Genomic DNA, 12,759 nt, shown 5'->3' with positions numbered 1-12,759 from the left:
AACAGCGAAGTGATCAGAAGATGTGTTAACGTGTCTAAAGCAACGTGGACATACACAAAGGGACATTCTTCCAATTTAATTAGGTGTCTTCTATCTTTCACTTTGATAAACTTTCATCAGTATTTACTGTTTAGGCCACATCTGTCCATGCTTTAACCCAGCAAGCGAAGAAGCAATGTCCCTACAGAGATCAATAGAGTTTTGTTATTGTAATATTAGAACTGGAATTGCCATCATTTAGGTAAACAATCACATTTAGATTTTCAGAGCTTGTTCATGCTCTAAGGAGCACAGTGTGCAATGTATGTGCAGTTAGTGGGGCTATTTAGGTGTCAGGTGGATTGAATGTGTCCTTACGAGGAGGCTAGCAGTGTTAAACTGCAGGGCTGCAGCAGGGCAAGCTGCAAGAGCATGACTGATCTATTGAGAGGAGCATCAGTGTGAATGCAGCCGTGGCTCCAATCAATATCGCCTTATTTGTTTGTGTGCACGCGAGTGTAAAATTGTGTGTTGTCTCTCTCTGTCTCTCTTTCAAGTTGTGTAAGTTAGGGGCCTCGCATTTAGGGAGCGAAAAAAGGGCTGAGAGCAACGAGGGGTGCAACGGAGCGATAGTTGGCATTTCAATCCCGCAGAGAGGCGAGCGAGGAGAGTATTCATAGAATGATCTCGGCTTCATTCACAAACACAAAAGCCACTTGCTCTTTCCTCGGCGACAAAGAGGCCAGCTCATTCTTTTGCATTTACCTGCTTAGCATCGGGATCGTATTCCTCTGGTTTTATTCAGTCGCTGCTATCAAGTGGCCTCTCCTGTGCCTCTTGAAGACTGAATGAGGATGAGCAGTCAGGGCGCCGTAGGTGCCGCTAAGGGAACCTTTAGTTTTACATCTGATGAGAGGGGAACCACATCCACGCGATGGGTCCCAACACGACGAGCTTAACTAAACGTTTTCTGCGGGCCGATCTTCAACCATGAATTGGATTAACACAAACACACATTACTTTGTAAAATTAATTTGTGCTATTACACTATTTTGTCTCATTTACTGTAACACCAACCCAGGGCTTCAATTAAGTCCCTGAATGTAGTAAATTTCAAGAACTTGAATGAATTCTTTGCTTTTGCCCGAGGCCCATGTTTAACAGAGACTCATTCCTTGTAAGCAACATGAATTCACATGTTCAGATGAGGTCATTTAAAACAATTGCCTTTTCATGGCTGCAGTACACTTTCATGAGGCAGTGCGTCCCAAGGCAATCCTGATCTTTGATCACAGATATCTGATTTGTTATGTTTAAGTTTATGATTACTGGGCAAAGTGGCATGCATAGATAATTGTATGAAAGATGGAAATACGGATTGGAAATATTGAATAATGTTTACATTATACAAAAAACTTGGGTTATTCTAATGCTAACTTTAGTCTATTTTATTACTATTCTTGCATTTAGATCCTGTTTTTTTAAGATTTTCCCTAAATATTATCTCAAAGCCTATCTGAAGTCACTAAATACATTGCTGCATGAATGAGTCCTAAAAAATGAGTTAGCATTTAACACTTCAAATGAGACTACAAAACATCATCACGCCAAATTAGTCCGCCTTTAGCTTAGTGGTGATGACGTGAAGTCATGCGAGCGTGGTGTAGTTCATTTATAGCTTAACGTTAGCTTTTTATTTCTGCTGAATACATTCACACTTTAAAAATCATAAAAGTGTTCATTTGTGAAGATTATCTTGCTGAACAAACTTTGTAAGTATCATAAACGTGTGTTTGCCACAGAGCTTATTTTCTGCAATAATCAAAAACCCGATGGGAAAATCCCATTGGCTTTTTGTCGAGGGAACCAGGGTGATGCTACCTTCAAAAAAAAATATATCATCCTTGCAGCACTCTATTCTAATAGTATCTTTAGTGTATTTTCTTCAAATATTATCTCAAAGCCCACCTGAGGTCACTAAATAACGCTATACTTTATCCTTATCACACACAGAATCATCGTTTGTAAAGTTTAAGGAGTTTTTGAAGTTTGGAGTGCAAACTTTTTAATCCAAATGTATAAATGACCTAGAACTTGAATCACTGCCATGTCACTGTCCATTACTGTAGCAAGAATCTAAACTCATGAAGTGTAGCATACCACCAGCTGAACTGTAAAAAGCTGTAAATAAGCTTATGCTGCTTATACCACCTGCACATATAATAAAAAAACAAAACAACAAACATAATGAATGCTTGTGTGCTCCACACACATAAACTCAATCACACACACACACGCACACACACACACACACACACACACACACACACACACACACACACATACTCATACCAAGCGGACCGCTATTCCAGTAGATGTGCTACCCTGATGACAGCCCCATGATGAGAAAGGCTCAGTGCTGTAGAGCACATGACAGTCAAAGGTAGCGTCCTGTCACTCAGTCAGTGTTGCAGTGGGATGCCAGGGCTGGGAGATGGCAGTTTTTGAACTCTGGAAAATCATGCTGAAACCTGAACCGGGCCCCCTGGAGAGCAGCCCACAGAGAAAAACAGGTGCCCTGCACATGACGCGACCGACGGTGGGTTGGGGGGGAGACAATCACCCCTGATCCTCCTCACCATGCAATATCACTGGGCTCATGAGCCCCCTCAGGAATAGTGTTAGGACACAGTGTTCTGATGAAATAACACCTTGTTATCAATTCTATGAAGTCCAGTCCCAACAGAGAGTTGTGGTGACTAACCTTTTTAAAGGGTGGCATTTGAAGGCCACAGTTTTTGTCAAAAAAGCAATGCCCTGACTACGCGCTGCTACGGTAGCCTATTTTAGCATGTTAACTTGTTTTCTAACACAACCTACATTCAAGCAGAAGCAGGCCAAGGTAGTGCAACAATGTGCTGTCAGCCCCTCTGCTGCTCTCTAGTCTCCGATGGAGAAAGCAGGTCAAAGGTCAGGGCTGGGCACACACACAGAGGAGATCTCCCTGACCTGTGCACACACGGCCTCTCACCTCATCCACGTCACGGTAATACTAACAGCACACAACCTTTCTGAAACATTTAGTGGCTATGAGAGAACTATTTCTGAGAATGATGAGGAGCGTCTATTATTGGCGCGGCGGTTTGACCTTGCACCTGTTCAGCGTGGCATTAATGGAATGGGGGGGTAGCTGTTCATGTGAGCGCCTGGCTATGCACCCCTGCGCTTTTCCCCTTTTATATCCGTGTGTATTTCACATCAGTGCATCTTGACATTGTATTTTTGAGTGCACTCATGCGATACGGTATGTTTTTATATGCCTGTGCGGGATTTTTGTGCCTCCTTATGCATGCGCTTGCGTGTGTGGTCTTCCGAGAGAAATTTGTGCGCGTGTGTGTACTGTATGTGTGTGGTGCTCCCCCCCATCGGTGAAGCTTCACCCCCCCCCCCACAGGGACAATGCAATCAGACGTCACCACAGGAACCTGATATAATGATCGCTGTGGAGTGTGCTAATTAACACTGAATAGAGCTCATAAGCGCGGCCCTTTTGCCAACAAATCAGCCGACAGCAGCACAGCACAGAGGCGTTTGTCAATGAGCCGAGGCAGGGTCACACACTCGGCACAAAATCCAGCTCATTCCAAGGAAAAGCGCGCACTGGCACCTCCAGACACATGTGCAGCACATTGAGAATACATGCTCCTTTATTATGGGTGTAAACAGCATGACAAGGCACGAGACTTTGAGGGAATCGTGTCCTTATTCAAGTGCCCTTAAGCTGTTTTCACTCCCTGCTGCAGTAAACAGTATCATTATTTATATCACCATTGCCTATGAGGGTGTGTGCATACACTGGGAAAGCACAACACTGGCTGTTAGCGGCACACAAATTCAAACACACACACTCGTACACAACCGCTGGTCTCCTTTGAGATGTCAGCGATCTGCTCACGGTTTGGTGGAGCCATTGTTCAGAAGGGCTCATATTCTTTAACGGGGGGCCTTTTGTTGTTGTAAACAGCATGAATTTTTAATCCAGCCCAAGATTCTGGGCTGGTAATGAATGTGTCTCGGCAGCCAGCCTCTCTGGGGAGGGAGGCCCCTGGCTCCTGTTGCTAAGTTTCAGCAATGCCTGAGTTCTGGAGGAATCAGCCTGTTACGCCCCACCAATCTAACACACACGCACACACACACACAAATATATATATGTGCGTGTGGGCACACACGAGTACACTCTTGCACATACACCAACAGTCAATTGGGCACACAACCACTGACTTAATAGGAAGAAGAAATTTACCAGTGAAATTCCACGATTCTCGATACCAATTCGATACCACGGGGAAAAAAACAAAAGTAAAACAATAAATCCCATGTACTTCAACATACACTCCATTATTACCGCTTGCATACTGGTGTTTGTTAGGAAGTTAAACAAGTCACAATTCCCTCTCTGTTATCTATTTTATATTGCTGTGAAATCATGTCCTTCATACAACTGTGTTTATTCAGGTTTCTCATCAAAAACTACATTTTACAAGATTACATTTGAACACATCACGATAACGTTAGAATTCACCTCCACACAATACTTACTGAATAGAGCCTGAACGCATCATAATGTAAATCAATGGCACTTCCCGTGTTGAAATCGGCAGGACGAGAGCTAGTTAACGTTAACTGTAACAGCTAACGTTAACTAGCTCTCGTCCTGCCAAATTCAACACGGACTTGTTGTTCGCAATTTAGCATTATTAGGGAAAAAATAGGTTACATCCATAACACATTTGCTATCGTTCCGGGACGATGGGACACCGTTAGTCTCAAACCCTGGCGGTACCCGCAGTACTGTAAAACGAGTATCGTCACGTTTTCAGAATTTTGGCATCGACTTGGTATCAAAGTATCGGTTCTTGTGGCATCTTTATATACAAAGAACCTAAACTTGCTAATTTAAGACATATACACAATATAATGTATATTAATCATTATATTAATTAAATGAAAACAATACATGGACACACACAGGGGCACAATTGCAAAATATACTGACACTCAAACACCCAGGCATTCACAGAAAGACTGCAACATTTTTCAATTAACTCACCCCCTTCCTATTAAGTCTCTTCCTCAAGCCAAGCTGATTTGAAGAGTGGTTCTACGTTTCCCTTTTTCCAGCTTGCTTTTTTCCTCCTCAGAAAATCCATATCTTCGATTCTACAGCCAGAGGCTGTCAGTCATTTTATTAGTCTAAAGCTTGCTCGTTCAATAGTGTCAATTCCGAGCCTCGGACATTGACCTAAAGGAGTTCCTCCTCAACACCCAGCCCCAAATCAACCACTTCCTCCACAGAAATTTTCCTCCATCATGCACTTTCTCCATCAACAGTAAAATGCCCCACAACTCCTCCCTAAGAGCTCACCCCTGACCTCACAGCTCCAGCTAGAAAGAACGTATTTATCTGCATCTTTCAGTGCAGTTGCTGACGCTCTCAGATTGCACATAACGACTGTGTGCAAGCTTTGACAAAAGCGTGCACGTAGTTAAAAGCAAAAGCTCTACAATGGAAATCTCTCATTTACGCCTTGCTCTATTCCTGACACATTAACCGCGTCTCATCTGAGACTGTAGAGAGAAACAGCAGTTGTGTGATCATGAGTCTGAAAATAGATCTGCTCCCATTGGAGCCTCTCCTGTCATAGAGGAAAGCTTCAATAAAACTGAGAGATGTATACTATATGTCAAAGGGTTAAATCAAAGTGTTGCTTTTTTAAGTAAAAAAGCGGTGGAATTCTCCCCTGCCCTCTTTTTTTTCTGTCTTCCCCTCCCAAAGCGATTAAATTGCTGATTGATTTTTGTATCTCAGCTCGATTCCTTGCCCCTCGCTCTCCGTCTCTTGCCATTGATCCTCACAAGGCTGCTGACTCCAAAGTCAGAGGACCCATCCTCTCTGGCCTCCGGAAATGAACTTGTTAGATGGGCTGTGCGATTTATTGCTCATGAGGCCGGGGTGTCTCCGTGTGAATGTGTGTGTCTATAGGGGCTGTGTGTGTGTGTGTGTGTGTGTGTGTGTGTGTGTGTGTGTGTGTGTTAGCCAACTCTGCTTTCACAGGGCTTGAAATTTATTGCATGTCTGCATTTCTCTGCACACCAGTGCATGCGCGCGTGCGTCCGTGTGAGGGGAGCTAAGTGTTGAATTTATACCAGCATGTGTTAGTGTGCATGGATATTATTCATCTTTGACAATGTTATATATTACGCCACACAAGTTGGAGATCTTATTGGAGAACTTATGACAAGTTCCCGACCCACAGTGTCTTGTTTAACTTCCACTCTGTCCGATCTTGTGTAGCAGGTTGTGTAGCAGTTTGCCATCCAAAATGCAGAATTATTGATCAGGTTGAGGTTTTGTTTGGCCGTTTTCTGTTGAGGTAAGATGTTGAGATGTCCTGGTATCTCTAGCTGTACTGTTCACTGATGTGCCCCGTCCACCTGTGTGTGGCGTCAGACACAGCCCTGTCCTCTACTGCAGCCTCCTCTGACATATTGATTGGGTTCCGTTTAAAAGCCCTGTTCTCCCACTGTTATTTACTCCAATAGTAAATCTTTACAATGCCGTAAAAGACTGTTTTACGCACTCGGATTATACAATCTCCCTGCTGCAGCGGCCAGACAGGCGTGTGTCAGGCAACGAGAGAAGAGGAGAGGAGAGGAGAGGAGAGGAGAGGAGAGGAGAGAAGAGAAGAGGAGATGGGAGGAGACTAGAGGAGATGGGAGGAGAGGAGACTAGAGGAGAGGAGCAGAGAGGAGAGGAGAGGAGAGGAGGCGTGGGCTCAGCACCTCATCTCTCCCTGGAGGCAGATGCAGAGCAATGGCACCAGAAAGGGCCTTGGCACTACTTTAAAGGGTGCTCCGAGAGAATGAGCTGCCTGCTCTCCCTCAACTTCACTCTCCTCTCTCCAGTGTGCTTTGGCACTCCTCCATCCTTTTGTTTTAAGCTGCCGAATTTTTTTCTGCACTTGATACTGTGGCATTTAATTTGATAAAAGTGCCAGCTACTGTTATTGGTTTATAGCTCTGCAGAAACCAATCTTGCATAACTGACCCAGACAGACCTCAAATAGAAGCATTGTCTTACAATATCCGACTAACTGAAGGCCTTTTGTGTGGTTTCAACCATCAGCGTGATGGGAATATTTTAGTGATTATTTGAAGTGTGTGCCGCAGCTGAGAGGTATGGAAATTATAAATCCTCTACAAACAAACACAACAGAAGGGCTGAATGATTAGTGTGCCAGGTAGTGAAGAAGTCACACACAAGCTTTGACTCTCAGAGGTCACTATGCATCAGCGTAAATCATTCAGCTTGGATATACCCGAGGTCTTTATTTCATTAGAGGACATATGCTCCGCTTGTTCCCACTGCCTCTCTTCATTGCCGACCCCAGGCCTTCAGCCCTGCCCCGGCGCAGTGTTGCTATGGTCCACATGGCCAAGTCACACCGGGGGTAATAAGTACTTAATTTAGGAGCGGGGAGGCGGGCCATGGTTGGCGTTTATTGGTGTTGATGCCGAGCAGACTTCAAAAAGCCACTAGGCCCATAATTTATCTCTCTCCGCGGACCCCGAGTGTTTCAGGAACAGAGCGAGGAAGACGTGGAGAGTAAATGAGTGTGAGCGGGAGAGGAAGAGAGAGAGTTTGTGTCTGTCTTTTAGTGGGTGTTTAATACTGCTTGGCTGTTGACTTTGGTGTACTCATTCTTTGATGTCAGTAACACGATCATCAAGGATCTTTTCCCCAACCCCCTGCAGTAGTTTTGCACCGGCAGCCACGCATTTCCCCCCTCACAAACTCATCCAAGTTGAACTTGGCTGTCCAAATCATCCGTCGCTGGTTGCGCTCACATGGGATACCCAAGCTGAAAGTGTACACTCAAAAAAAAAAGATCATTTGGAATAAACAATAAATAATTCAGAAGGGCGGGTAAATAAGTAATAGTGTGATATCTATTTCTTTGGTGGCGCTATTGCCTTTCTTTATTTATTAATGGGCTTAATAGACACCGTGTCTTGCCATGAGGAGCAGTCTCTTGAACTGAGTCCTTACGGGAAAAGAGAAAGTTACGGCTTCGTTTATCTTGCCTATCTTCTCCATATGCCTTTTTGTCCGTCTCTGTGAAGTGGCGAGACGCAGAGCGCAGTCTAGACTTTTTATTTTGTGGGGGATACGCGGGGGGGAGGAAAGGGTCAAGGAGTGACATGGGCCAGCTGTGGAATCCTGATCACGGCGGCTCCCCCAAATCTTCCCCTCCTTCGCATCACACACACACACACAAGCATATTCCCATTCCCAGGTCTCCTGTAATAGCCATGAGATGCTCCAAAAATACCCTCCCCCACCACATCCAGAGGAGGATATCCACCCCTCTCAGGGGAGATAGAATGTCTCTCTCCATATCTGGCAACCATGACCGCAAATTAAGTGAGGGCTTCTGTGAAATATTCCCTTCGTGTGGCTCTGGGTTTAAAAGCGCCCAGAAGGATACAGGAACTCCTCAGTCTAGAAACGAACATATGTGTGAACACTTGAACATCAATTCACAATTAAGTGATACAGCAGCCTTTTCAAGCCCTCTCTAACTAGAGGGCTTACTGTCTCTGAGCCACCCGGCTTTGGCTCACAAAGTTGGGATAAGAACATTTGGGTGAATGCAGCTCACCACACAGCACACCTCTGAGCTGAGCAGATGTAAGGAAAACTATACTGTTACATGTATCCATGTGCCAGCAGATGTTTTCCTCCCAAAACTACTAACTCTTAAATCGTGAACAGTAAAATGTGATTAGTTTTTAAATGATTATATATGAGCTAATTGAAAACAAACTCATTAAAAGTTAACCACAAACAGTAACTATCACCTATACTAATGGTGGTAATGGCACGCTTCCTGTAATTCTGAAGCTAATAAAGGTGGAAGGATGCAAGTGGCAGTGAACTACGGTGGGTGGGCTGATGGGCTGTTGTTCAAGTGTTGACACCTTCTAATATGTTGACAAATGTGTGCTTCAGTGGCCAGTCAACAACTTGCTAATATACAACCACAACACTTTCTGCTGCTGAGGAGGAGGACGGAGGCGGTAAGAGGCGGCGCGGAGCAGGGCCGAGGAGTGTAAGCGTTTTAGCAGAGAGGTGGACGAGAACACGCCGTCATCCTGAAACATGGCCGGCTGCAGCCAGAGGCTGTAAATCTAGCAGCGCCAGGATTTCAGCGCTGGCTACAGCGCGACCAGGCACCTGCGTTCTGCAGTCTGCAATGTAGACGCCGCAGCGTTCGGTGGAAAAACACACTACAGACAACGACAGACAATTATGCATGTTTCTACCAGGATTATTACTATTATTCACGCACTCCAAGCAGAAGTTTGTGGCCGTTGCACAAAAAATATGTTGATACAGGTATATGCATACATTCAAAGACACACAATGCACACATCAGTCGCACGCACATCCCTCGCCATCTGAGATTGCCTGGGGTAGAAAGAGGATAAGAAAACATAGCCAGGTCTGCCCCCTCTGGTCTGTGGCTGTTTGGGAGGAGAGGATGCCTCTCGCCTCCCATTTCCCCTGGTCCACAGGAGGCCCATCTCCACACAGCCACTGACCCATCTGTCCCGCATGGCTAACTGGGCTCCTGTGTATTCACCACAGCGGAGCAACACTGAGGGGAAGGAGAGGTGAGGGAGGGGGGGGGGGCAGCTACAACATCTGGGAACCATCAAGCCAAAAGAGCCTTAGATCCTGAGATTCCAGTCTCCGACCCCTCTACTCTCCTCACCTCCCCCCCGTTGCCTCTACTCAACCCCTCCACCACCACTTTTCCTCTCCATCTGTCTCCCTCCCTCTCTCCTCTCCTCTCCTCCTCCCCTCCCTCCTCTTCCTCTCCTCCCCTCGTCCCGGCTGCCCATCATTTCCATGTCTCTTCGGCAGTGGGCCTAATCCAAACAGATTGTCTAACTGTTTCAAAAACATACTCCCTTTCTCGGCCCGCTCTGCTCCCCCTCTCTGTCCTGTGTTCATCCCGGGGAACAGACACTCTCTTTCATATAGTGGAGGAGGTGCTGGTGTCAGTCTGGTCCGGGTTAGCAGGTTACTGCAGCACAGAACCATTTCGGGAGGAATGAGCTTGCTAGGCCCCAAAGCACTTTGGCAGATCCCCATTTAATACTCAATCCTGACACATTACACGCCATCCAACCCTCTCCTCTTCCTCTTCCTCTCCCTCTCCCTCCACCTCCCTACTAGGTCTGTATAGGAATGGCCACAGCTGGCCACATAGGCACACTATGTGTGTGGTTCAAAGCCCATTGTCTCAGGCATATTGTCCAGCCCTGCCACCCTATTCCGCAGGCTAGTGCTGGGCCAAGAAAAGCCTTCGGGGGGAGAGCCCCAGTAGGGGGCTCGGGAGCTGGGAGGTATCCCAGGAGACCACCAGGCCTCCCACTGGGTCGCCTGCCTACATCAGAGGCTCCCCTGCCACTGCCTGCTGAACCCCTGCATACTGGGTTTTGTTTAGAAGGAAGCGCTGTCCCTATTTACCATAATTGAATTAAAAGGATTAACATGGTTCCAGTGTTGCTCACATCTGTGTTCTCTATGATTCCACCTCTCTCTCCCCGTGTCTTGGATTCTTGAAGGAGGGGAGACTGGGGGATTTGGAGCTTCTTAGAAAATATTTTTCCAACAAAATAAATGCAAGATTTTACATATTTAAAGCCCATTCTACAAAAAGCAAAAACATGCTTTAAAAAAGTCCATTAGATTGTACTGAACTAAATGTTCAGCAAAGGCTGAATATAAAGATGTTTCTATATATTGAGGTTTTAAATCAAATAGCATAAAGCGGTAACATAAGATGAAGCTGTAAAAATCCAGTGGAACTAGCAGGAGGATTCTCTGTGTTGATTTTAGCCCGTTGGTGAAGCTGCTGTCCCAATTGGATTGTGACTGAGGGTCAGGAAAGCGGTGGCCTGCAGATCAGAGGCTGGATTAATTGTTGACACTCTCCCAGTCCAAACAGAACCCCTTCTACCCCCATTACACACACACACACACACACACACACACACGCACACGCACACACACACACACGCACACACACACACACACACACACGCACACACAACCCCTCCCAACTACATCGAGGTCCTGACAGACACTTTGATTTATGTCTAGCCACCAACAAAAAAAGAGAACAAAATCAATTGGCTATTACCGCACTTAGCACTGGGCTGTCACCACCTGGGAGTAGGGTGTTGAAAATAAAAGACAGAGTCCATACAACTCTTCCATACCACTCCATATACTCATTCCCACTGGGGAGACACAGATCAGTGCTCAATCTCCATATACACACAGCTAGTCTTCAAACCGAGTGTCTGTAACACTTGTGCTCAGGGGGGAGGCGGCGGTAGCCCAGAGGTCAGAGAAGCTGGCTTGTGACTGAAGTGTCGATGGTTGAAATTGCCAGACTGGCTGGAAAACTGTGGGTGGAGAAAGCAACAATCGCTGCCACAACACAACACCCCGAAGCAAGCCTCTGACTTCCATCTGGCCGACAGAAGAGCAATGTGGTTGGACTGGACTGCTTGCAGGTGTAACTGTTTGTAACTGCATGAATATGAAGCACAATGTTAATGAAACAGATCAGACATTCAACATTAAATAAATGCAATATCTGAAAATACTGGCCATCTGGAACTGAAGCTAAGAGGTGAGTGAGAGCGGTGTGAAAATGGTCGGCAGACGCCGCTTTGTTTCATGTACGTATCATAACAACGACTTGTATATCCGCCGTCCTCGATCTTCCGGTTTTCCTTTTTGAATGACGAATACAGACTACCGCCGCCTGCTGGTGTGGAAGGTTATTTCATAACGCAGAATGTAGTTGGCCGTCAGCTGTAGTCTTTGCAGTGTGTTCGAGTGCAACTTTTTGGCCAAAACAAAGGAGACGTGAGGCGACGCAGCTGCTAGTTCTTTGATGTGGGCTTGGAGTGTTCCCAGCTTTAGACTGAGGTGACTTCCAGAGTCTCCCTTCTTTTTCTCTCATTCTCTGGCACTCTTTCTAATCTGACTGAGATCATCCATTCAATGCCAAGGGCAGCATCGGCTCGTTTGCACACCGGGTCCTATTCCCTGACATAATACAATACAGTCAGCTGTGTAAGGTTGGCTGAAATACCTTTTCTGTACTGTCACTGTACCCCTTCACCTTCCCCCAACCTCTCCGTCCTCCACTCGAAATTGTCCTGCTGTATTTAGGTCTTTATATTCCCAATGGAAGCTATTCCAAGCATGCATCATGTAAGCAACAGTGGGATATTTTTATGGTCAAGCTTCGAGGGGGTTGGGCGTAAGGAGGTAGGAGGTCGCTGCATGAAAAAAGCAGGGATGTGTAGTTTAGGGAACCATGATGATACTATGGGCAGACTGAGGCAGAAACGCTTACTTGGATACAGTGAAAGACGGTAGGAAACCGAGAAATAACACACTTCTGTATAACACCTTTTTCCCCTTATAGGGGCGTGCCAGAGGGAGCGCAGTTGTCGGCGGTAAAATGGGCCATATTGCATCACTCTCTCCCCCCCACCTCTCCATGTCATCTTGTCCCTCGCCGGCCCAGGAACCATGTCTGACCCAACAACTGTGTGTCTGCCAACTGGAATGCAGGCCAGGGTCAGTGGCGGGGGCCTCATGGCCTCCGAGGGACTATTCTGAGA

The 12,759-nt window shown here is 46.0% G+C and overlaps 1 long non-coding RNA gene across 1 annotated transcript; it reads right to left on the bottom strand.

The window, feature by feature from the left end:
* Positions 1 to 259: 259 nt before the first annotated feature.
* On the bottom strand, positions 260 to 11,863 carry LOC119492259. Its single transcript, XR_005207749.1, has 3 exons — positions 11,728 to 11,863; positions 5,032 to 5,036; positions 260 to 269 (listed from the first exon to the last, which is right to left on the bottom strand). It is a non-coding gene; the product is annotated as an uncharacterized LOC119492259 (long non-coding RNA).
* Between the last annotated feature and the right edge of the window lie 896 nt (positions 11,864 to 12,759).

This window comes from Sebastes umbrosus, chromosome 8 (genome assembly GCF_015220745.1).
Source record: "Sebastes umbrosus isolate fSebUmb1 chromosome 8, fSebUmb1.pri, whole genome shotgun sequence".
Taxonomy (NCBI): Eukaryota; Metazoa; Chordata; class Actinopteri; order Perciformes; family Sebastidae; genus Sebastes; species Sebastes umbrosus.
The sequence above is the reverse complement of the archived record's forward strand: the minus strand, read 5'-3'. Positions and strand labels throughout refer to the sequence as shown.